The sequence below is a fragment of the Cyanistes caeruleus genome, chromosome 2 (assembly GCF_971803275.1).
Source record: "Cyanistes caeruleus chromosome 2, bCyaCae1.hap1.1, whole genome shotgun sequence".
NCBI lineage: Eukaryota > Metazoa > Chordata > Aves > Passeriformes > Paridae > Cyanistes > Cyanistes caeruleus.
This window is the reverse complement of record NC_141702.1, coordinates 119,405,717-119,428,387: the sequence shown is the minus strand read 5'-3', so window position 1 is coordinate 119,428,387 and position 22,671 is coordinate 119,405,717. Positions and strand designations below refer to the sequence as shown.

At 40.9% G+C, this 22,671-nt stretch overlaps 1 protein-coding gene across 46 annotated transcripts in view; it reads left to right on the top strand.

Annotated features, from left to right (window-relative positions):
• Positions 1-22,671, top strand: part of CCDC85A (coiled-coil domain containing 85A) — a 218,928-nt gene that overhangs the window by 91,749 nt on the left and 104,508 nt on the right. For 20 of the 46 annotated variants that reach the window (XM_086875015.1, XM_086875012.1, XM_086875042.1 and 17 more), the window contains one exon: positions 21,786-21,836. The exons of 21 other annotated variants lie outside the window; for them this stretch is intronic. The gene's annotated coding sequence lies outside the window, so the exon portion shown is untranslated. Of the gene's footprint in view, positions 1-19,260; positions 19,734-21,785; positions 21,837-22,671 lie in introns of all 46 variants that reach the window. 5 more of the 46 variants (XM_086875034.1, XM_086875038.1, XM_086875044.1 and 2 more) reach the window with 1 other exon arrangement.

The window sequence follows — 22,671 nt, the reverse complement described above, 5'->3', positions numbered from 1 at the left end:
TGGCAATTTGGATGGAATTCAGCTCAACTCAGCAGAGGTGCGGAGGCTGAAGAAGTGAACAGTTTATAATTACTGTGCACGAAGGTGCCAGATTGTAGAATCTCTACAGGTAATTGTGAGATTGCTATAAAGACATCACACTTGCCTGCAGAGATTTCCCAGTCTGTGACTTCTATCCAGGTTGAAGAAGAGAGAGAAATTCTTCCTTTATTCCATGTAATATTTTAAATTGAATTTTGAGTAAGAAGCGGGAGAAGGTTCTGTTGCTGAAAGATCAGATATAACTCAAGAAAACTAGGTAATAATATTGATAATTTTGATATTGTTGGATGTGACACTGCATTCCCAGTGGAACCCTGGTCTCCAAGGGCTGCATTTTGGATGCCTCCCAATCAGCTGGGACTGAGAACTGCACCTTTCCTCTAAATTTCTGTTTGGGTACTTTTTGCCCAGCTCCATTACTTTTGTTTTATCTCTACTGGAACAACTGTAATTTTCCCCTTCTCAACACACATTCTATTTGTAATCAAGTGGCAATGATTTATTGTCTATAACCACTTCTCTCTGTCCCTTTTTTAGTCTAATTGTTGGTGTTGGGAAAGAAAGGAGAGAAAATTTGAGTGTTCTCCAGAGGCCATCACCATCCCTTTGGCTGCAGCCACGAGCAGTTCCTCCTTCAGCCCATGTAATTCTCACCTCATTTATGACTCTCCCACTTGTTATGTCTTGTTGTGCATTTTTACATTTAAATTGGGCATTCTTTGAGGCACAGATTATGAATAGACTTGTACTGTGCAGGGCTTTAAAAAAGGGAAAAAAAATACAAATGAATGAGAGGACTGTAGAGTTTCTAACCTTCTTCTAATTCCAAACAGTAAGTACAGGAAATAAAAAAAGGAAAAAATACCCTACTTTAACCTACTTTAATACTCTTTTTGTGAGCAGCAAAGGAGGCTATAAAAGCCTCAGATTAATTTACTCAGTTCTGGTGCAGAGCTTTCATTGTAAGAGATTTGTTTTTGCCAACACTAAGTGATCCAAAGAATTTGAAGGATGAGGAACAGATCTTTAGTGTCTTTTACTGTGAAAAATCTTTAATGTGCTTTAGAAGGAAACTAAAGACCACTATTTGTTTCCCTTTGTCTTTTGGAAGTGAAAGGATGTTTTGTAGCAAATTCTTGAAAAATCTGTGCAAAAAAAGTCTCCCTGAGATGTGACTCACTGTGACTGCTTGTACAGTATAAACAAATGAGAAACAGCTTGTGTCCTTGCTAAGCAGATTATCAGGAGAGGTTGAAAAGGTTCTTTCTAGAGAACAACTCATTCTCGTCATTTTTTGTAATGCTCATGGAGCACTAGGGAAGGGGAAATGAACACCCAGAGCCACATTTTCCCCTCACCACACCCTGCAGCACCAGAGGAATCAGCTTGTATTTAGGAGAAAGAAATTTAGGGTATGGAACATCTCAGTTTCACTGCAACTTCTGTGTGTTTCTTGTGCTCAGCCCATCAGTCACCTCATCCTGCCTGTGCTGGGAGGGAACTGCACCATTAATGGAGCTCTGTTGCATCTTTCAGCGCAGCAGCCTTTAACACAGCCACTAATAATCCCCACAGAGTGAGCAAATAGATAAATATAAGAGGGAAAACTCTCCTAAATACAGAAGGAAACCTTGCTGCCCTTACTGAGAGCTCTGCCCTGGCTGCCTGGGATCGAGGGTTGGACTCTCCCTGTTTCAAACACATCAGGCAAAACCTGCAGAACACCCTTGTTAAATGATGCACTCGGTTCTGCAAATTAATGAGTGTAGTCAGCCAAATTCCATGTTCAAGGGAATGAAAATTTGCACTGCAAACTCTGATGTTGTGTTTCCAGACAATGAAATTAACTATTGTATGGCTCTGGAAAACCCTATAATGAGCGGGAGACCAATCTGTTGCTGCATCCCTTTGATGTGAGGAACAAAAAATGGGCTCTGTGTGCTGATTCACTTCTAAGCACAAAGAGTAACTCCATCCTCAGGCTCTGAAACTTTCTGAGTTTCTAACTAACTTTTTTATAGTTAATTACTCACGTTAATATTTGCCACTAGTGTCTTGAGGGGATGTTGCATTAGAAAAATCACCATCCTAAAAGTGCACAAGGCAACACATTTTTATGCATTTAACCAGGAGCTGGCTTTAGTATCTTTCCTATCTCTATATTTTGGTTTATGTTGTTCTTCTGTCATTTCACTCGCATGTACCTCTGGCAGTGAGGAAAATAAAACTTGCACAGGGCTTCTCTGGTGCCCTGACTGTTATTTCCCAGTGATCTACAACAATGGTTATTCAGTAACAGCTGGGCCATGTCTTCTTTAGACAAAGCCACCGTGGGGCTGAAACCTCCCATTGCTGGAGCATAACTGTTTCCCTGGAAACGGTTAACTAGCACGTGTTTTATTGTTTCCAACTGCTTTCCTGGGGTATTTGCAGGTGGTAGAAGATGCTTTCTTAAAGAGGGGTCATAACCTCGTGAACTTTCAGATGTCGCAACAAATTGGGGGACAAAAACATTTTTTTTTCTTTCAAATGGATTAAGTAAATCTTATTATCCAGCCTTTGCGAGACAGACGTAACTCGCAGTTTGATTTTTAGCATTATATCCAGATGCTGATACAAGCATTTCTGCTGTCAAAATTGTGTCTTGGGAATAGGAATCGAGACCCTATTCCAGTAAGATTTCAAATAAACCCAGTGGGAACATGCAGACATTAAGATTACTGTGATTTTCTTTTGTCCTGGGTTTTTGTCAGCTGTGATTTCTTTGCCTGTATGTATTTCTGGTGAATTTGATATTTCAGGGATTTATCTTAAAAATGCACTTAGGTCTACCAGATTTTTTAGGCTGATAGATCTCAGGATAAATACAAAATTCCCTGTGAATATGGAAAGGATGGTAACCATGAAAAAATAACTCGCTTGGTATTTTAAGTTGAAAAACATGCAAGTTTACCTACAATGCAGACACACGTGCATTTATGTGTGTATCAGTAAGTAGGGAAGCAGAATTTTGTCAGTAGGAACTACACCTTCATTCTTTCCTATACCAAAATTAAATGTGCCTTGCATATGTATGTATTGAATTAATAAAAAAAGAGCATTTTTCTGTGGTTCACAGGAATGTTTGAGCTAGAGTGCTTTGCTAAGAGGAGGTAGTCCCAGGACAAAAGAGGGACAAGTAACATATGACACAGAGTAAAAATGTGGTTAGATTTTAATAAATTCAGCAAAATCCATTCCTGATCGAGTGGGATGAAGAGAGAGCTCCCTCTCCTGTCTGTTTGATAAAATTTATAGTGGCTATTTGTATGTTTACTTTGAGGTATAAATAAAGATAATGTTTCAGTGACCTGCTGGGAAGCTTGTAATAAAAGGTTTCATCTCACTGGAAAGAGTGAGCAGGCAGTTAAAGCTGATCTATCCTTTTTTTGAGGCATTCTGAAGCTCTTCTGTTGCACTGGTAGTGTGAAGCCTTGTTTTGAAAAAGGTACTGGCTGTGTAACCTGATTTTATAGCATGCTCTGAACTAGGCACAAAACAAAGCTCCCCAAGCTTGGATGAGAAACTGTTCCAGTTTTCCTGAAATTAACTCTGCCCAGGGGCAGGTTCAAGCCCTCAGGATCTTGGTTAATAATTAACTTTTTATTTTTTGTTGTCTGAAGAACAATGCAAGTATTCAGGGCCTTCCTTCACGGAATTTGTTCAATGGCACATTTTTGAGATAGCGTTTTCTCGAAGGTACAGCCACGGTAGGTGTTGCTGGGCTGGCCCATCTGCTGCCTTTGTTACAGAGCACATACCTCATTTGTAGCTTAGATACCTCTGGGCCTGAGCTGGATCCCAGGCAGATGTGGAGAGAGTGAGGACAAACTTTCTGCTGCTCACAGCTGAGCTTTTCCCAAAGATTTGCAACAGATCCAAGCAGTGAAGGATTAGAGGCTACTGGTGACCGAGTCATGTCATCAGAAGAAAGCAAATAAGTCATGTCATGGTTGAAATGCACCTGTGAATATGATTGTGCATCTTCTTCTGAGATTGATTTTACAGATTATAAAGTTTTCTTTCTGAGAAATCTGGGCATTCCTGTATAGATCAGTGACCAGTGTGACTTGGTTGCAAGCTCATTTTATACAGAAGCTTAATGCAGGGTCCCTCCTATGTCTATCCATGAAAGTGCTTTGCTTCTCTTCCCTCTGTTCCATGTCCCATCACTGCTACAGCTTCTGGTTTGCATGAGTTGCTGAGTCCCAGGACAGCAAGGATCATCATCAGTCACCCATGGATGCATCCAGGGGTTAAACCCAAAGGTCAGGCCGGTAAATGACCACAGGGCTGGACAATGTGTCCCTGCCCTGAGCCCTGACTGGCAAAGTCCCTCTCTGGGACCTGCCTTGGAACAGCAGAAGGAGCAGGAAAATGGCTCCTGGGCCAGAGCACAAAGCAATTTGACACAGGATGTGCCAAATGCCAAGGGGTTTTTAGGCAGCAGCTGGAGGAGTCTTTGCTGGGAGCTGTGGTGAGCTCAGTACCTGGCTGCACAGAGCCCAGGTGACAAGGACAGCTGTCTGTTCCCTGACACAGCTGCATGGGTCATTGGGCTTGTGCTGAACGAGGGTGTGGGAATGGCACCTTCTGCAGGGATAACATCACGTGTGCCCTGGAGTGCTGGGTGAGAACACAGCTCATTTGCCACACGTGTTCCAGAACTCTATTGCTTGATGGCTTCCTTCGCTCAGGCTCATGACTGACTGCATGAAAACTAAATCAAACTCAGTTTTTGGACAGGTCTGTTTCCTGTCGTGATCTCTACATGATGGTAGAGATACTTGGATTGGGGAAAGGAAACTGAGCTGAGGCAAGAAAAGGAGGGAGAAAAGCAACAGGTTGTACACTCAGCCTATTCCCCCTCCCTTTTTTGAAGGGGAGCAGCCTTAAATAAATTAGCATTTAAATAAATTAGCCTCATTTCAGGCCAGAATGTCAACCCTCATTGTTCATTGCCTTACTCAAAGCAAGTTTTTAATCCACAAACCAGATAAAAACTTTCCAGATAGAGCTTGCCTCCCTCATGCCCTGAGCTATATTCTTCAGGAGCATCACACTGGTTATGGCTTTTCCATGAGATCGATGTAATATCAAATAATTATTATTATAAAGTTTTTGCCCACGTGCTTGTTCTGCTGAAGCTTTTCTGGCAGCAGAGTAACTCAGACTAATAATCAGAGTGCAGTCACCCCACTCTGCTTCCCTGCAAACCCCTGCCCTCCTCAGTACCAAACTAGTTTTAAGTCTGTTATAAAGCAACTTGGATTCCAGACACAGCAATGAACTCAGATTGAATTAATTATATTCTGTGAACTTCACAACTCGGTTAAGTCATTTCATTTTTCATAGTTCTGAACAAAAAGCAAACGAGGCAATGACAGAGGCTTGAGTGTTGGCAATAATAAGTTTGTATTTTGCTATATAATTACTATCTCATTAATTCTAACTGTTGAAGAGCAGCTGCTGACTGTTGGTACCAATTTACTTTATGACTAAACCAATGGTCTTGTTCAACAAATGAATTGATGTTGTTTTCAGGAAGAAAGCATTAGGAATATTTACAGAGCTGTAGCAGTGATTAATAACAGGAGTTATTTACCAGCTCCCCCCACCCCGAATTTAAAAGTCCAGACTTACCAGAAAACATGGCTACAAGCTGTTCACCTTTCAGCTGTGTTTCTGCAGACTCCAGTGCTGCTTGCAGCCTCACTAACATTTGCAGTCACTTCAGACACCCTGTGCTGGGATAGATGCTGCCTGATGTGAAATCACTTAAAAAGAAAAGCCTGGTGAGCGCTGCCTTGCGCCCAGACCTTTCTGCCTTTGCTCCCAGTTTGCCACAATTACTTCTCTAAAGCGATTCCTCAGGCTGGGGCAGTAATCTAAGAGCAGATTAATTTGTCACTGACTGCAAAAGGAGGCGAGTGGAGAGGAGGAAGAGTTCTCTCCCTGCTCTCAAATCCCCTCTGAGGTCCCCAAAGCGCGGCGCTGCCACCGGCACGGGGGCACAGCTTCCTCGGCTCAGGCCTACTGTGCCGCCGGCTGCTCCCGCATGGCAGCTCCCAACTTGTTTCTCAAACACAAAAGCATCTGCTCCTCCAAAAGTTTTGGAAGCACCGGAGAGATAGCCGAGAATTAGAAGGAAAATACAAGTTTTCTATAGGAAACAGCGTGGCAGTCCTCACTTTGTTATTCACTTGATAAGCAGTCTTTTTGACAGTCCTAACCTTCTAAACTATAGGTCCTGCTGAGCCCAGCGTGAGTCAAACGCTGGGTACCATCTGTCAGAGCTTTAGTGAGGGGTTTTTTTCCCCCCTCTCTCCTCTTTTGCCACAATCTGCTAAGAGGGGTGCGGAATAGAAGTTGCTTTCCTACCCTTAAATGAGAAAATAAGAAAATTCAATCAGAAACATTAAAGAAATCCTGCTGTTTGCAAAAAAAAACTCGGCAGGCACTGGCCAGGAGGACAGATTAGTCTATGTTCTTAAAGATTTTAAAAATAAGTATATAGCATATATGCCTTGGGAAGTGGGAAGAAAATCTAAACCCCCAAACCGAGCAGATTATTTTGAAAAATGAGTTTATGTGGAGTGTGGTATTGACGGGAGTTTTGAAGTGATGCACAGTTCAGAGGTTTCAGCTGTTTTCCTAAAGGAACACTCTGAAAGGATATTCCAAATTTCTCATTGATGGACATTTAATAAGAGGAGCTGGCAGAGAAGAAATGCCCCCCTGCTGCATTGGAAAAGAATTACCAAAGGGACATTTTTATGTCTCATTAGTTTATATTCAGCCCTAAATTAGCACCTGTTCTGAACTCTGTCAAAGTTTGCTGGGACTTCAGGGACACAAATGATTATTTCTCTTTAACAGGTTGCCAACAGAGGGGTTTGAGGTTGTTGCAACACAGGTGGAAAGGAGAATATAACAAAGGCAGTGTGCTGATTTTCCAGGGCTGTGTGAGATCTGCAGTCACCTGTGTTGCTCTGCAAGGTGCAGCTGGGTTTTGCCTTCTCCTGCCTGCACAAGTGGCTATTTGAGAAGCAGATCCCCAAAAACCACAGCAGTTGCTAATACTTGGAATAAAGAAGTGGAAAATTCTTTCAAGTCATGGATTTTTGTTGTGCACCAGCCTGTGTTTCATAGGGTAGTGTGGGACTGAAGCTGTTTTGTGTTAGACACTGCAGTGTCAGCAGTGACACAGCCCTGTGTGTCACAGCCGCTCCTGGGGGGACATTTCCTGCCTTTCTTGTCTTTTCTCCCTCAGCTTTATAAACTGAAGGAAATGTTTAGCCTTCACAACTGGGTTTGTGACTCCACCTGGACACTTGTGTCAGCAATGCTCAGTTTTCACTTGAAATGATTGTAATCAACCACAGAAATTCAGGCTATAATTGTGCATGAAGTTTTGTTTGAGGTCTGAATTTTAGAAAGCAGAAATTCTTAATTACCAACATGCTTAGCTCTCCTTTTACTGTATCACATTCTACCTCTGCTGAGTTGCATCACATAATTTCAATTTGTGTCAATTTAGCAGAAGAGATCTGTGGCTGTGAGCACAGATGGAAAAAGTTCCAATGCAATTTTATTGTTTCTTTAGCAATCCTATATTGCCATTATAAAAGGTCAGCAGTTTGATTTTAATGAGCAATTCTGGTGTCCTTGCAATTTTATACTCGTACAATTTTGCTTAATACATGCAAGCACTTGTGCTTGACACAGGTGGGGAGGGAATCAGTGAGATTCAGAATTTGGTGTTTGTCTCTTGTTGTGAGCAGAGGTGTTAAAATGTACAATTTGGGCACAAGCAGAGCTTACAAAAGTTGTGGTGTGTGGCAGAAGCAGTTTGCATGGAGAAATGGCTTTAAAGGCTTGAGTGGGCAGCTGTACCTGTGCTTGCTGTCTTTGGGTTTGAATGTAGGATTTGAACAAAAGGTGATGTTGTGCCTGTCCCTGTATTAGGAGGCAATCATGTGTACAGTACATTTTTGTCCAGATTCCACTTTCATCCTCCTTGCCTGTGTTTGCTGTGGCAATGGGCAGGGACAAACGAGAGCCGAGCTCTTTGTCCCTGCTGCTGGGGAGCACTGCTCGGTGGGAACCCCTTCCTGAGGGGCTTCAGGCCATGCAGGCAGGGTGCAAGGGAGGCAGAAAAGATTCAAGGAGAGAGAACCAGAACTGTCCAGTGAAAGCTGATGTTTTTAATTGCTCTCTCAGTAATAATCTGTATTTTTTGCAGGCAGCATAAAGGATGTGTTTCTCACCGTGCTGCATCGGCACAGCCATGCTGCCATACAGGGTGTTCAGTGTCCTGCTGAGCAACACTTAAATCCATGTGCTTCCTTTTGGGATGAACATCACTGATTTAATGTGTATTCTAGACCTGGAGCTTTTCCATGGAGCAGGGAAAGCTGTGAGTGCATCAGCTGGGCGCTTTAGCAGCAGTTGTCTCTCTCTTCTTGAAAAGATCACAGTTCTGGGGTCAAATCACATTCTTTTGATGTAATTAATAAAAGTGCACGAGAATTAGTTGCACTTCATCTTGCCAGGCTCAATGTGTGAATCTGAAGGGCTTTTGTAGTTAAACTGCTGGACTTTGTGGATGTCACTTTATTCAATTTGTAACAAATTGTGAGAGCACTTTGAAGCCTTTAGACAGTGCACCAGTCACACTGGGATATCTGGTATTTTTTTGATGTTTAGGAAGTGCCATGTACTTTAATAAAATAACATTTATTTTCCATCAGCATCACTGCTGGTGATGGAGGTGTCTATGAAGTGCTGCTCATTTTCCTCTCTTTAATTTAAAATAGTTATTTAAATCAGTTGATTGTGTTGATAAAAAGGATGATGTGCAGAACACAGAATAAATTTATTCTGTGTTGTATCTCAGGTGATACAAATACTGCCTTGTCTGACATTATGTCTGAACTAACTAAAAATGAGCAGATAGATGTGAGTTTTACACCAGCTAATTCTCCTCTTTTGCTACAGGAAAAAATTTTCTACAGGTTTTGCTTCATAAACTTATTGGCTTAAATGACTAGTTTGACACAGACCTATTTAGTGGGTATTATTTATTACTATTATATTAGAATTGTGGAAGACTCTTAGGCTTCTCTTTAAATTTTAAATACTGTAGGAAAACCTAAGTCAGTCCTGATCCCAGAGCCATTAATTTTAGTGGCATAACTGCCTTTAATTTAGTGAGCCCTGAGGCTTTGTGCTATAGATATCAAGTGATGTTTTTAGAGAATGCAGAGTGAAAATGTCTTTTCAGGAAAAAAACACAAATTGTGCCTTCCTCTTTTCAAAGCTAAAATTATACCTCAAAGTTGCCACGAGTTTTATGTAAATATAAATATTTCTGAAGTGCACTCCAAGAGGAGAGCTTCTTTTCATTTATGAAAATCATTGAATGAGTAGTTAACAGCACCTTAAAATTTGCTGTCAGTGTAAAATATATTTTCATGGCATTTGTGCAGCACAGATGTTTGTCATGTAATGTCTTGTGTTACTTATATCCCTAAGCCCAACGTGCTTGATGGGATTTCTCCCCATTTTTCATGATGGCTGACATAAAACTGCTGTTAGAGGCACAGGGTGATTACATTTGCATATGACTGGGGGAATTTACACTGATATTTGACTTTCAGTCTCACACAAATTACTGGCATCCAATTTGGCAGAAGTAAAATTCCTGACCTTTGAAATGTTCATTTTCAAGTGTCCAATGGGATCATTACAGGCATTGCTGTGTTTTATATTTATTTAGGGTATTTTATATTTATGTATTGTTTAATGCTTTGGGATAGTTTGAGTTCCTCAGTTCTTTGCTATGGATACTGGTAGATGTTTTCCACTGCATATGAGGGTTGCTGATTTGTGATAGCATTTTACAATTTTCCATGCTTTCTCTTCCATGAGTAGCCTAGTCTTTTTTTAGGAAAAACCTCTCTTTTACTTGTAAATGTCCCTAATTTACAAGTAAAATTTTAAAGTTTACAAGTAAATATTAAATTTACTAATTTAATAACTAAGGCTGAGATGATTTGATTTGCATAAAACTTTCAATCTTGTGATCTGCTCTGGAGGGGTCCCAGAAATGGAATAGTTTTGAGAAGGGACTTCTTCAGGTGGTGCCCTCCCAACAGCCTGAAATCCTTCCTAATATTCTAAAAATAAGCAGCAAACAGGAGCCCATTCTACCTCACTGGTAAGTAAGGCTGTATGTGTCCAACAGTATTTAATAAAATCCAAGTTAATAGAGCTGAATCCTTGCAGAACTTTTTGTTCCAACAATTTCTGCTGCCCAGTTTTAGTTCTGGGAGCATCAATTTGCTGTTCAGAGCCCTGTTACCTGCTGGAACACAGGATGTGCCCCAGCAAAACAACAGGAGCGAGTTAATAACACTTCAAGGTTGATCTGCCCTTTATCCCAGAATTCGTTCTGTATGTCTTTCTATTGATCTGACTCATGCAGCTTTTTGTCACCTGGGAATTAACAATTCAATGTTTTATTTGACCATTTATCTCTTTAGCAAAATTGTTGCAATCTCTTTGACCTTTTGGGATGTTTATGACAAGGTGTTTGCAGTTAATTGCGCTCGTAAAAGGGTAAAGCTCAGACCGGGTCTAATACCTGCAAGGAGCCAACCAAGATTCCTTACAAAAACATTCTAAGCTCTAATCTGGGCATTCAGTTTGTTTTCAGTATTATTAAATGAAATCAAATCTCACTTCAGGCACACCACTGAATTGTTACTCTGGTATAAATCTTACCCTGCCAGCAGAATTCATGTGCTGCCCCTAATTTCCTCAGCTGCTGCACTGGAAATTGGTAATTTGGAAATTATTGTCTTCACAAAGCCTTACAATTATTTAATAAGGAACTGGGGAAAAATTACTTCAGTGGCATAGTGGTGTGAAATTTCACAAAACAGGACCAAAATCTCACTAATACCAATACTGTGTAAATCCAATCACTGGAGAATCCTTGAATTATTTCCTTGACTAGTGAAATATTACTAACTCCCAAAGTCTGGTTTTTCCCTGCGTGTCCCACTGCTCTCCCGTTATCAAACCCAGGTTTGCTGCTTTTCCAGCTGTGCCTTTCCCACAGCTCCGAGCCCGTTCCCTGAGCTTCCATGTCATTTCCAAGGCCTCACTTTAACCGATAAGGCCCGAGGTGCTTGGCTTATTCACATCTGCTGCTTTCCTGGAGGTCAATCAAACAGTTCTGCATTCAAGGAGTAATGGGGTCTTACAAAGGAAAACAATTATTTCACTTGAAATCTATTGATCTGGTTTCTGTGGTTCATGTGGTGTTTTGGGTGCAGAACAGTTGCTTGAAACAATTTGAGATCAATTCAAGTGTAACTGAATCAATAGATAACCATAACTGAAACGCTGCTCTTGCTTTTTATAAGAGCAGAGTTTTTGCTCCTGACAGTAAAATGAGAATGCTAAGAGCGAGCAAAACAGTTGGAATTGGAAGCTCTTGTGACAAGTAACTTTTAGTAGTATTTGCCTGAATTTCAGTCTAAAGGAAAGCTTTAGACTGCAGCATGAAAGCAGGGATTTGTTATTTTAAAAATAATTTTTAAAAATGCTTCCCAAAGAGTTAATTTTTGCTCTGAGTATCAAATCATCCAATGATAAATTTACCAGGTTTATGATAGTGTTCAGAATGTCATCACCATTATATAATTTTGCCTCAAGGAGTAAAATTTACATTTTTAAAATAACCTTACTTTCACAATAAATGCTGCTGCTAGAGATCGGTGATTTTATAACCAGGTCTCCTTTCTATGTTGCCCACAGAGTTTGGTTTTATTTTACTCATTTTTCTGTTTGCTCCAGTTCTCTTTTCTGTTGAGAGTTTATTCAAGCAGAAAATTTCTGACCATTCAAAAGAAGTTTGAAAACAATGGATGGGGAAAGGCAATCAGGGTATCAGAAGATGTATTTTGACATTAACTCTTTGTCTGCTGCTGGAGCACAGACTGGCAACTAAATTAATGGAGCAGGGGAAGCTTTTGGTAAAGCAGTTATTAAATACAATCACTTCATCCTGCTCATGGAAAATGTTGTTTTGGAAATCTTTCCTGTAAAATGTTCAGTGCTGGTAGAAATCTAAAACAGGCAAGGTTTTTTCCAGCTCTGTGGAATCTGCAAATTACTTTTCTGCAGGGACAGGAACATTTTGGGATCCACAGGATGAAGATTGAAACTAATTTTCTGATTCTTCCATTGTTGTGGGCAAGGGAAGCAACTGTAGCAGAGTAATGAATAAAAAGTGATAGGCAAAAAGTCTAAAAGCCTTTTTATGCTTTTCTGAAATTTATTTCAATTGAGAAATTTGTTTCAGTTGCTCTTTTGCATCTTGCTAGTTCGCTTTCCTAAAATAATGATTTGACAAATGATTGGTAGTGGGTATTAGGACAAATCTTCCCCATCACAAATATAAATAACAAGAGATTTCCACAAAGCACCATTAAAATTGTGGTGCACTTTAAGCAGCTTTCAAATGTCCAGTTGTCCCTGGAAAGGGCATTTTGGGTGTGTGTGTGAGCCAAAATGTGCAGAGAAACCTGCTGGTTTTGCACAAATGCATTTTGTAGGCAGAAATGTATAAATATATAAATATAAATGTAGAAATGCAGGCAGAAATGCATAAAGCACGGCACAAAGAGCTGGGGTGGATTCAGTCCTCTGAGCCTGGGTGGTGTGAACTGCCCTAAGCAAATTCAGTGAGACACTTCAAATATTCTGATATGATTTAGTTGTTATGCCTAAAATTACTGATTTTGGCAGAAATACTGTTATTCAAGAAGAAAGTGTAATAAAATACTTGTTTTAGAGTCTCCTGGATCTTCAGACCAGTGACTGTCTGGTTATACAGAGAATCTGGTATTTTTAAAAAGCTCTTTACAGGTGTTGTGCAGCAGCCAGTGAAGGGTTTTTACTATTGTGTCCCAAAATTAGGAGCTGTGTGAGTGCACAGGAGCTGTGCTGTGCCCGGGCTGCATCAGATGATGCAACCTGCATCAGACTGAAAGAAGTTTTTATAATGCAATAAATGGCATAGAGAGGATAAAACTGCATTGATCTTGAAATTGGAAATTGAAAAGTAAGCTCAGCCTTTCTGCTGCACTGGATGAAGATGGAGAGAAATAATATTTATGATTTGCTGCTCAGGTTTCAGTTGCTAAAGAACATCAGCCTGCCCAAGCTGTTGGTGCTCTCTCTCTCTCAGAAGGGTCAGTGGGAACAATAGGCAGAACTTTGAGGTTTTTCCAAAAGCAGAGAGAGTTCAAAGCTTTTGTCAGTGTCCAGCATTGCTAATTGAGCAGCTCCAGAGGTCACTTAGGGATCAGAGCTTCTGCTGGACAAGCCCTGGGGGATTGAGCAGCTTTGGAGCCACTGGGTGCACGGCACTCAGCCCCTGCCATGGAAACCAGCCCTCAGCATCCTACACCTCATTCTCCAGCCTCCCTCTGGGGGGAACTCGCTCTGAATTTAGGGATAACCTTCTTTAAATTTAGGTTCATCTCTTACCTCTCGGAGCGCTCTGCCTGGTGGCTCCGCAGCTGCTGCGGCGCAGGACGGAGCTGAGCTCCGCACACGGGGTGGGGACGGGAGCTGTCCCCAGAACCTGCCCTGGCCTCTGCCTGTCTTGTGTGCAGACCTTCAGCCCTACCTTAGGTAACAGATCTTCCCAATTAGGACTCCTAATCTGAGGGATCCTTTTGGAAAAGAGAATTGGAGTTAATATTCAACCTGCTTTTTTTTTTTTTTTTCCTTCCACCTTTCTTCATTTGAATGTGGAAGTTAAAACATTCTGTCCTTAGAACTAAATGACTTCCCTGGGAGGTAAATAATGCTAAGGAGAAAATGGAATGTTTGTTGGTGATTCTCATTTAACACACCAAGTGGAATATCACAATTCATTTAGGTAACAGACTGCTACAGAGACTAATTAGAAACTGTGAAAGTCAGGAATCATAAGGTGTAGTGAATCTTCTAATTAGCTGGGGTTTAAAAGCTGACAGAAAATCAAGATGCAGAGGGTCACAGCGTGGAAGGGAGGACTTGTCATGGGTGAACAGATAAATGCTGTGCCAGGGATGTGCTTTTCCCACATGTGACACCCAAAGAAACACTGATCCCACAGCCCACCTGCCCTTATGGCACAAGGGGCAAAGTGGAAAATATGATTTAGAGTAACATTGATGTCTTTCTCCCTTGCAAGAGAGAGTTACCCAGTCTGGACATTACAGCTCTCACCTGGCTTATGGGATAGGCCTGAAGGGATGAGGAGGGATTGGTGGAGGAGCACTTTAATTTCTTACTAGTTTTACCATGAAAAGGGAAATCAGGCAAGATTGTGCAGTTCTGAGATAAAGTGGATTTGCCAGCTTGTTGCATTTGCACACTTTCCAGTTTTATCATCTGGGAAACCTCATTACCTTTCCTTTGTGATATTTGGGGTGCCACAGGCTTCCTGCCAGCTCCAAGATAGGTTTCCTAGGGTTTTTTTGCTTCAAGCACCATTAACTTTTTAAAAGCCCAGGTTAAAAGTATCAGCTCTACACTACAGCTGGAAAATGCTTATCTTTGTATAGCTAATCCTGAGACTAGGAATTATAAGAAAACTGAAGGAAATGGATAAAACATCAGCAAACAGCTTCGATATTTTTTGGTTTCCAATTGTTCTCTTCACCAAAACCCCATATCATTTTAGAGCTCCATGGGCACAAACACAGAGTGACCAAGGCAGGCTGTACGTTGGAGATGAGAGCACGATTTTGAAGCCTTGGTGGTTTCCAGAGTCTGTTTTTCCGTGTCTGTTCATTACAAACCACAAAAAGACCCTGAGAGGAAGATTCCAAAGTGAACAAATGCCTGTGCAGCTGGACCTCTCCAAGTCTGCACCATTTCCAGTCAGGGTTTGCAGATGCAAAGTGTTTCCAAATGACCATTTACAAATCATTAGTAATTGGGCTACCCTACCATAGATTTACTCAAGTAAGAAGAAGCTATAATTTCTTTTTAGTCATAGGCTGTGCTATTTCTGGCTTTTAAATCTATAAAAATGCTTGTTAGGTGTATCATATCACTGTGGCTTTTAATGATTTGATAGCAATCAGAAAGTCTGCATTTGGTTCTAAGAAAGTCACAAGGATGAAATTGGATGAAATATATTCTAAATATAATAAAAAAAGCAGTGGATAAATGTTCCTTGGCCCTCTGATGTACCAATATCAGCACTTTGTGGTTCTTGTCATTCTTTACAAGTCCTAAGGAAGCAGATAAATCCAGCTCTCTGAATTTCTTTGGGGCTTCCTTGGATCTTCTAGCTTTGCCCTGGATGTTTATAAGTTCTCCTGAAAGCCCAATTTTCCCAAAACAGATGGGAAAGAAGAACTTCTACTATGACATTGGTTCCACCCATGGCAGTGTGTGGAACTGGATCCACTGGGACCCCTCCCAGCCCAAACCATGCCACGATTCTGTGGTTTAGGTAGAAGCAGTGTGGTGTGAGTGGCCCCTGGGCATTGGTTATCTGTGCTTTTTGCTGCCTGGGGTTGACACACTGTCTAGTGAAAGTTCCCTTTCCAACAAATGTAGCATCTTAATTCATTTAGTGAGGTGTAAGACTGCAAGTTCAGAACAAATTGTAACTGTGTGCTTGCTGTATAGGGTCATCTCGTAAAGGAAAGGCTTGAGAGCCTTTCAAACACAGCTTTTCCTAGCACGGTGAGTTTGATTCTCTTACATGACATTGTATCTGAAACTGTAGCTCTTAGATTCCTGAGTCTGGAGCTGTTTCTTAGGGGATGGTCCCATGATGCACTTACCCTAAATTTGATCTTGTCTGCAATGCTGGTTAATGTGATTTCTCTTTGGGAATTGGTATTTGAACTCTGAAGACAGCAGTTTCCCTGGGAAAAGGGGAACTTCTGAGCAGGCAGATCTGCCCTTGTTCAGGCTGGAGAGAAGAAAGTTTCTGTGGCCCTTTGGCTGTGTCCCACAGGTGCTTAAACAGAGTCTGATAATTGTGTTTTATGAGCATGTTTGTCCACCAGCTCTCTGATGTGACAGTGCTATAGCAAGTGCTCAATAATTTACATACTGTACAACACAGCCAAGTATAAATGATGCATTATTCTTCCATTTAGCCCCATTTGAATTGATTGATTACCAAATCTTCCATTTGTCATCTATCAGCATTGGGATTATTTATAACTTGTGCTGAGCTTATGCCGTAATGCATCAATCAAGAAGCTGAGTTGCACTTCCCTGACTCATAATGGATATTTTAATGATCAGGACCTGATCCTTGCATTATTTATTTATTTTATTTTGTCAACATTGAGCTTGAGAAGAGAAGCCAGACAACAGAAAACTGAAACTAAGGTTGAGAAAGACAACACCCTCCCCTTCTTTTCCCCCTTGCTTTGGATTATTGACTTTCACTGCTGCAATATTTACTTTAAGGCGTACCTCCAGAAGTAACCCAGGGCTGTTAATTTTGGTAACGAGATCAGTGGTGCCCGGGGAGCCCCAGGGGACGTTCAGTTTGTGGCAGGGAAAGGAGCAGAGCAGTGCCTGGCTGGGAGTGCTGGTGCAGGGGCTGGAGCAGGGACACGCTGGCTCCCAGTGCTCCAGGCGCCCCCTGTGCCTGTCAGCAGCCCAGCAGCCTGAGACCCAGCTGGATTTACACTCACACATCGGGATTTTATATGGACTGCAGCTCTGCTGCTGGCAGGTTCACAGTGTGAGTGCATTTCCACTTTATCTAGCATGCTGCTGTGCTACCAGCCCATTTTCCTTCCCCCAAATCCATGTAAAGCCCCCATTTACCCAAACCATCTCCCTGGCTTTCCCTGCAGTTCAGGTCAGAGCTGCTGTCTCCTCCATCCCCACCAGGCTCCTGCCTTGCTGGCTATTCCATGAGAAGCTGAAAGAAGGGACCAGGCCCGAGACACTGAGCACTAAAATCTTGCCTAGTTAAAGCCTGCAATTCCAGCTCGTTCCTTTGAGTGAAGGAAGTGGCATTAATGATGAAATGGAGGCCTCTGAAACAGAATATGGGAGTGCTGGCTCTCCTAAAAATTTCTAATTTGGGTTGGAATATTGTTAATTGACTAGAGAAATCCCAGCAAATCCTTTTTGGCTATTGATAGCTTTCACACCTAATTACTGTGCAACCTTTTGTGGTCTGGGCTCACCTAAAGCTATTTTTTTGCAAAACTGCTCAAGCAGTTGGGAGCAGAACTGCAGAGTGTGGAGCTGCAGTGTCCAGCTCACCGGGCTCTTACCCTCTCTGCTTCCTTATTAACATTTGCTCTGCTGAAAGAAAGGAAGATTGAACATAAAATCCTGAAGGTCATCCATACAGTTGTCTCAATAGCAATCTGTGTGACTTTAACCCTGTTGAGGAAAAGTAATTACCCTTTGGCTTCTGGTGACCTCAACTAACCTTTGCTGAAGGACCAGAGAAAATAAAGGCTGACCAACAGCCTGCCCTTCCTGCCCCGTGGTTAACCCTCTCTGGGAATGAAGAACACCATCAACAATAGAACCTGAAAATGTTGCCATGGAAATATCATTGGAAGAAGAAACAAAAATCTATTATAATTAATAGTGGTTTATTAGGTGACTGCTATAGAACTCTTTAATCCGTGGAAATTGTTCTATTTTAGGATCTGGGGTCAGAAAATTTTGGGCAGAATAAAAGAGGGGAGGGAAAGGTACCTGTTTAAAAATTCAGGAGCTGTTGACAGAGCTGGGGTGGTTTGCATGAGATAAAAGAATCAGATGTTGTGCACTGTAAGAATGGGAAATGATAGCAAAGAATGAATGTAATTACAGTAATTGCAAATGATCGCTGCCAGCTCTCCAACTGCTCAGGGGGCATTGATACACCAATATTTGGGGCTTGTTATATGGCAAATATCAGGGCTCAGTTTCCTCTTTGGATTTTTTTTCCCAGCACTGAGGCCCTGCCTGGAGAACACTGTGTTGTTTTCAGAGTGGGCACTGCTTTTGTGATCCAAACACTTCCAAAATCAGGGCCTACAATGCTTTTGGGTTGACTTTTTTTCCCTTTTATTGTATATTAAATTTGACACCTTGCAGATGTTGCATTTCTGTTAAATTCCCTCTGCTTTGTGTTAGGCAGGATCTTGGGCTGTTCATTTCCCCAGGAGCTAGCTTTAGTTGGAGCTGACAGTGCTGCACTTTGCAGAAGTACTTGAGCAGTTTCCAACAAATATCCATGGTCCTTTGACCACACCAAGACAAAAATTTACAAAGACATCAAAAATCCAGATGTTGCTGCTCCACAGTATTCCAGTTTTTACAGCACAATGAGGCATTTCAACCTGTGACACTTTCTGACATTTCCTTATTCATGGGACAAACTACAATACTTCAATGTCAGAAAAAGTTGTAAATGTGTTTCTATCGGTGCATCCCTAAATAATTTTAAATTATCCTGCTGCTTTTAAAGAAGTGAGAAATTTCTGCAGGCTCATTTGAAAACAAATTAACACACAGTTGTATATGCATATTTCCTCACATGGAAAATGAATTAAAAATTACAGACATGTTAAAGTCACACACCTTCTTCTTTCTTTTCTGTTGTTTCCAAAACACAAATATTAAAAATGCTAAGAAGATGTCAGCAAGAATAATTTAGTTCTACTGATAATCTCACCATCAGTGTAAATGGGAGCAAGCCCAAGTGTGTATTTCTCCTCATAAAAACTGAACTCATGCTAAGGAAGTGAGTTGCAGTAAACATCAGATTAAAATATTTTCCTTTTAAAATGATAAATAAGATTTTTTTTTTCTCTAGTATTTTATATGTCAGCTTTTAAAAATTCAGCTGTGGATTTCACCATGTTCTTCTCAACTTCAGTGTCTTTTCAAATGGTGATTTGCAAAGAGAACATCGTGTGCTGGATAGAAACAGACATTTATTGGTACACGTGAAACATTGGGATCATTTTCTGTATTGCAGATTCAATAATTTCTGTAATCTTTCCCTCATTATAAAACTCTGGCTCCATTTCTGAAGTTCCTTTGCCACTCAGAACCTTTGAGCTGAGAGAGAGCAGTGCAGGACTGCAGGAGTGACAGCGCACCTCTCCTTTTGTTTAGGAAACGTGGACCTGTGTGTTGCTGCTTTCAGATGAGCTCTGCTGCTCTATTCAAACACCAAAAGAGGCTTTGCTCAGCTATTTGAACTGCACAACCTTGTGCTTCGAGTTATCAAAGCAGTGCAGGGCCAGGAGAAAGGAAAATGCTTTCATTCATTTTCAACACAAATTTCAGTCATTTTCAACACAAACTGCCACATCCCTGCCTCCAAAGCATTGTTTGGTGGAACTCACCTGGCCCTGGTGCTGTGGAGAGCCGGGACCTGTTCCTCTGGCCCCTCACATCCTCGCTGGGGCTGCTGCCCAGCTTTCCGTGCTGCTCCCTCGCCACCTCCAAAGGTCCATGGCCTCATGGCTGAAGCCCAGAACTAAACTCAAGGAAGTCCATCATCATCATCATCATCATCTGTGGAGTTTCTGTTCTGTTTATTGAGAGAGAGAAAGCAGGAGGAGAATTACAATTCTTGCTCCAAGGTAAGGCTCTCCATAGCCTGCTCTGTTCCAGGACTTCGGGCGGTTGGAAAATTCCCCTTGAATTGTGCGCATCATTTCATCCCCACATCACAAGTTACTGCTAAGGTGTCTCCTCTTGTGGGTCATGTTCTGTTGTGCTTTGTTTGGCTCATGGGCTGCATCTTTGTCCATTGTATCCTAACATCATTCTAAAATGTTGAAATTTATCAAGATTCTAATCTGTGGGATGAATAGAAAGAGGGGGATGAGGGACCTAGGAACAGATAATCAGATGGTTGTTACTGCTGTTGAGTGTTTGCCACCAGAAGGATTTTCTAACTGAATTAAAAATGAGCTGTTTATACTTATTCTGCTTTAGAAAGCGTTTCATACTTTCATTCTCTGAAATTTATTGTTGTCTGCCATTGTCAGCTGACTGGGAAATCAAATACCAACTCTGTTTTCAGGCTCTTATTTTCCTGCTTTTTTGCTATGCCCATACAGGTGTATGCTCTGTTATGCTAAGCACAGTAGAGGCAGGTAATAGTAAAGCAAAATACTCTGAGTTTTTATAATTCAAGTGCAAAGTCTGGTGACATGCAACCTCATTCTTTAGAAAACAAAAACCTATTTATACTTAAACTAATTTTTGTCCCTATATTAATTTATATTTTCGTCATAAAACACAATTGTTTCGTAGCCGGTGATTAATCTTGTGAGCAGATTGTCATAATATGGTGTGGGAAGGCAGAATGGAAATTATTTCTGTTCTCTTCTGACCTGATCAATTCCCAGACACCTATAAAATTCAAGGCTTTCAAACATCCCCCAATTCTTAAAGCTTTAATTGATCTAACATTGCCTAACTGGTGTATGTAACTGGTGGCCTCCTATTGTTCTATAGCATTATCTGAAATATTTTGCCTTTCAAGAAACAGACTGAAAATACCAAGGGCTAAATATTGTCTAAATGTTATAGAAAGAAAAGAGAATTGATTCAGTCATCAGCGGTAATTGTGGCAGAAATATTAATTACAACAAGATTACCTCATGGCAAACTACGATATTGAAAGTCCTGAACGAACATCTGATTCTGCAAAATGTAAATACAGCCTGAATTCCGAGGAATCGCAGGAATGTTTATGGATTATTTTAGCACTTGGCACAAACTACACAGGAGGTATTTTTAATAAAATAGTATGACATTTCTGCAGCAAATTACTCTCACTTTAAAGTCATCTACAAGCTATTTATTAACAGTACAGCAATAAAGCACTGAATATAGTTTGGATAAGTGTTTATTGCTAGCCTACATCACACAAACAGACAAGTAAATCTTTAGCATGATGCTTTTGTTTCTAAAGCAACAGCAGTATTACATACCCTAAAAGTTACCACAGTCATTAAATACCTTATGGTGCTGTGTCCCTGGTAATCCAATTTACAAAACTCTATTCTCAGCAGAAACTCCTGGGGTATAAGTAGTTCTCTTCAGTGAGCCCTTCCTGCTTTTCCTTGTCATGAAGCAGTGATGGTACATTTTTATCCTGTTGATAATTTGACTCTTTAAACTATTTCTTGTTGCCCCACTGGGCTGCTCTTTATTAGGGTGGAGGTAGCTGGACGCCTGAAGGACTGCAGCCCATGTATCGCTCTTCCTTTTTTACTGTACCTCAATATTCAACACAGCATCATTATTCTGAGGCAAAAAGAGAAAAGCTGCTCCAGCATATATTCCACACATTGCTGGTCCTTCCTGCACATCCTGCAGCGCCAGGGAGGGGGATTATTGCTGCAGAAAAAAAAAAATCTGGCCATAGTGGAGGAATAATCACTGCAGTCCAGCTCACCCCCACACCTCTCTTTCTCTCTCGCTCCTTCTCTCTGTGCCTGTGTTTGAGGCCCCAGCTGATTCAGTCTGCATCCATCCATACATAAATCATTGCCCTTATTCTATTGGTTACATGGTACATGGCAAGTATTGATTTTTTCCCTTGCCTCGTTGCTGGAGAACCCATGGTTTTTGTGAGACTGAAAATGCAAAAATTTGGTTTTTTTTTTTTTTTTTTCCAGGAGATCTTGTCAAGGGACAAAAATGACAAGCAAGGAGGGTGCTATTTTAAGGTTTGTGTGAGTTAAAAATCTTTGCCTTCTCTGTTCTGCTCTATTTGCCTGGGTCCCAAAAAGTCGTGGCTTGTTTAATTCCTGCTGCTTTAGGTAGGGATCCTGCCTAAGCAGCAGGGGAATAAGGAAACAGAAACAGGGCCTGGCCATTCTCAGGAAGGCATTGCTTAATTATTAAAAGTTTAATTATCATCTGAAACATTAAAAAAAAAAAAAAGGATAAAAAATATAATGAAAATAATGTCATTTTAAGGAAAGCAATGACTCTTAGACACAGGATGATATATATGCTCTGGGAAAATGGACAATTGTTTCCTTTCTGCATAAAACAAATAAAATATTATGCTTAATTCTTGAGACAGGTCTTTGTAGCATTTCAAAACATGTTTAATAACCATTTATCAGTGAGATTTCTGTATAAAAGTAATTTTGCTCAGCATTCAAATCTGCCTGAAAATATCTCACAAAAGACAGCACCTTGTTTCCTTGAAAAAGTATTTTTGAGGAACAGAAAGACAGTTCTGAGACAGAATCTGAGAGGTCCTGCAATAGAAAATTCCCTGGTATAAGACTCTCCCTTAGGAGGAGCCTGATCCAAAGCACACTGGAGTCAACAGGAATGTTTTCATTGATTCCATAGGGGCTGGATCAGCCTCACCTCACACAGAAACAGATATTTGCCTCTGTATTTGGATACAGTTGCTTTCCCCTGTTTTGAAGAAGCAATGAAATGGGTTAGGATGAGTGGTTTATAGATGCCTATAGAGTATTATTATATTTAATCTGAGCTGATTTTCATACCTTTAAATGAGATATATTGAAATGTGTATGTCCT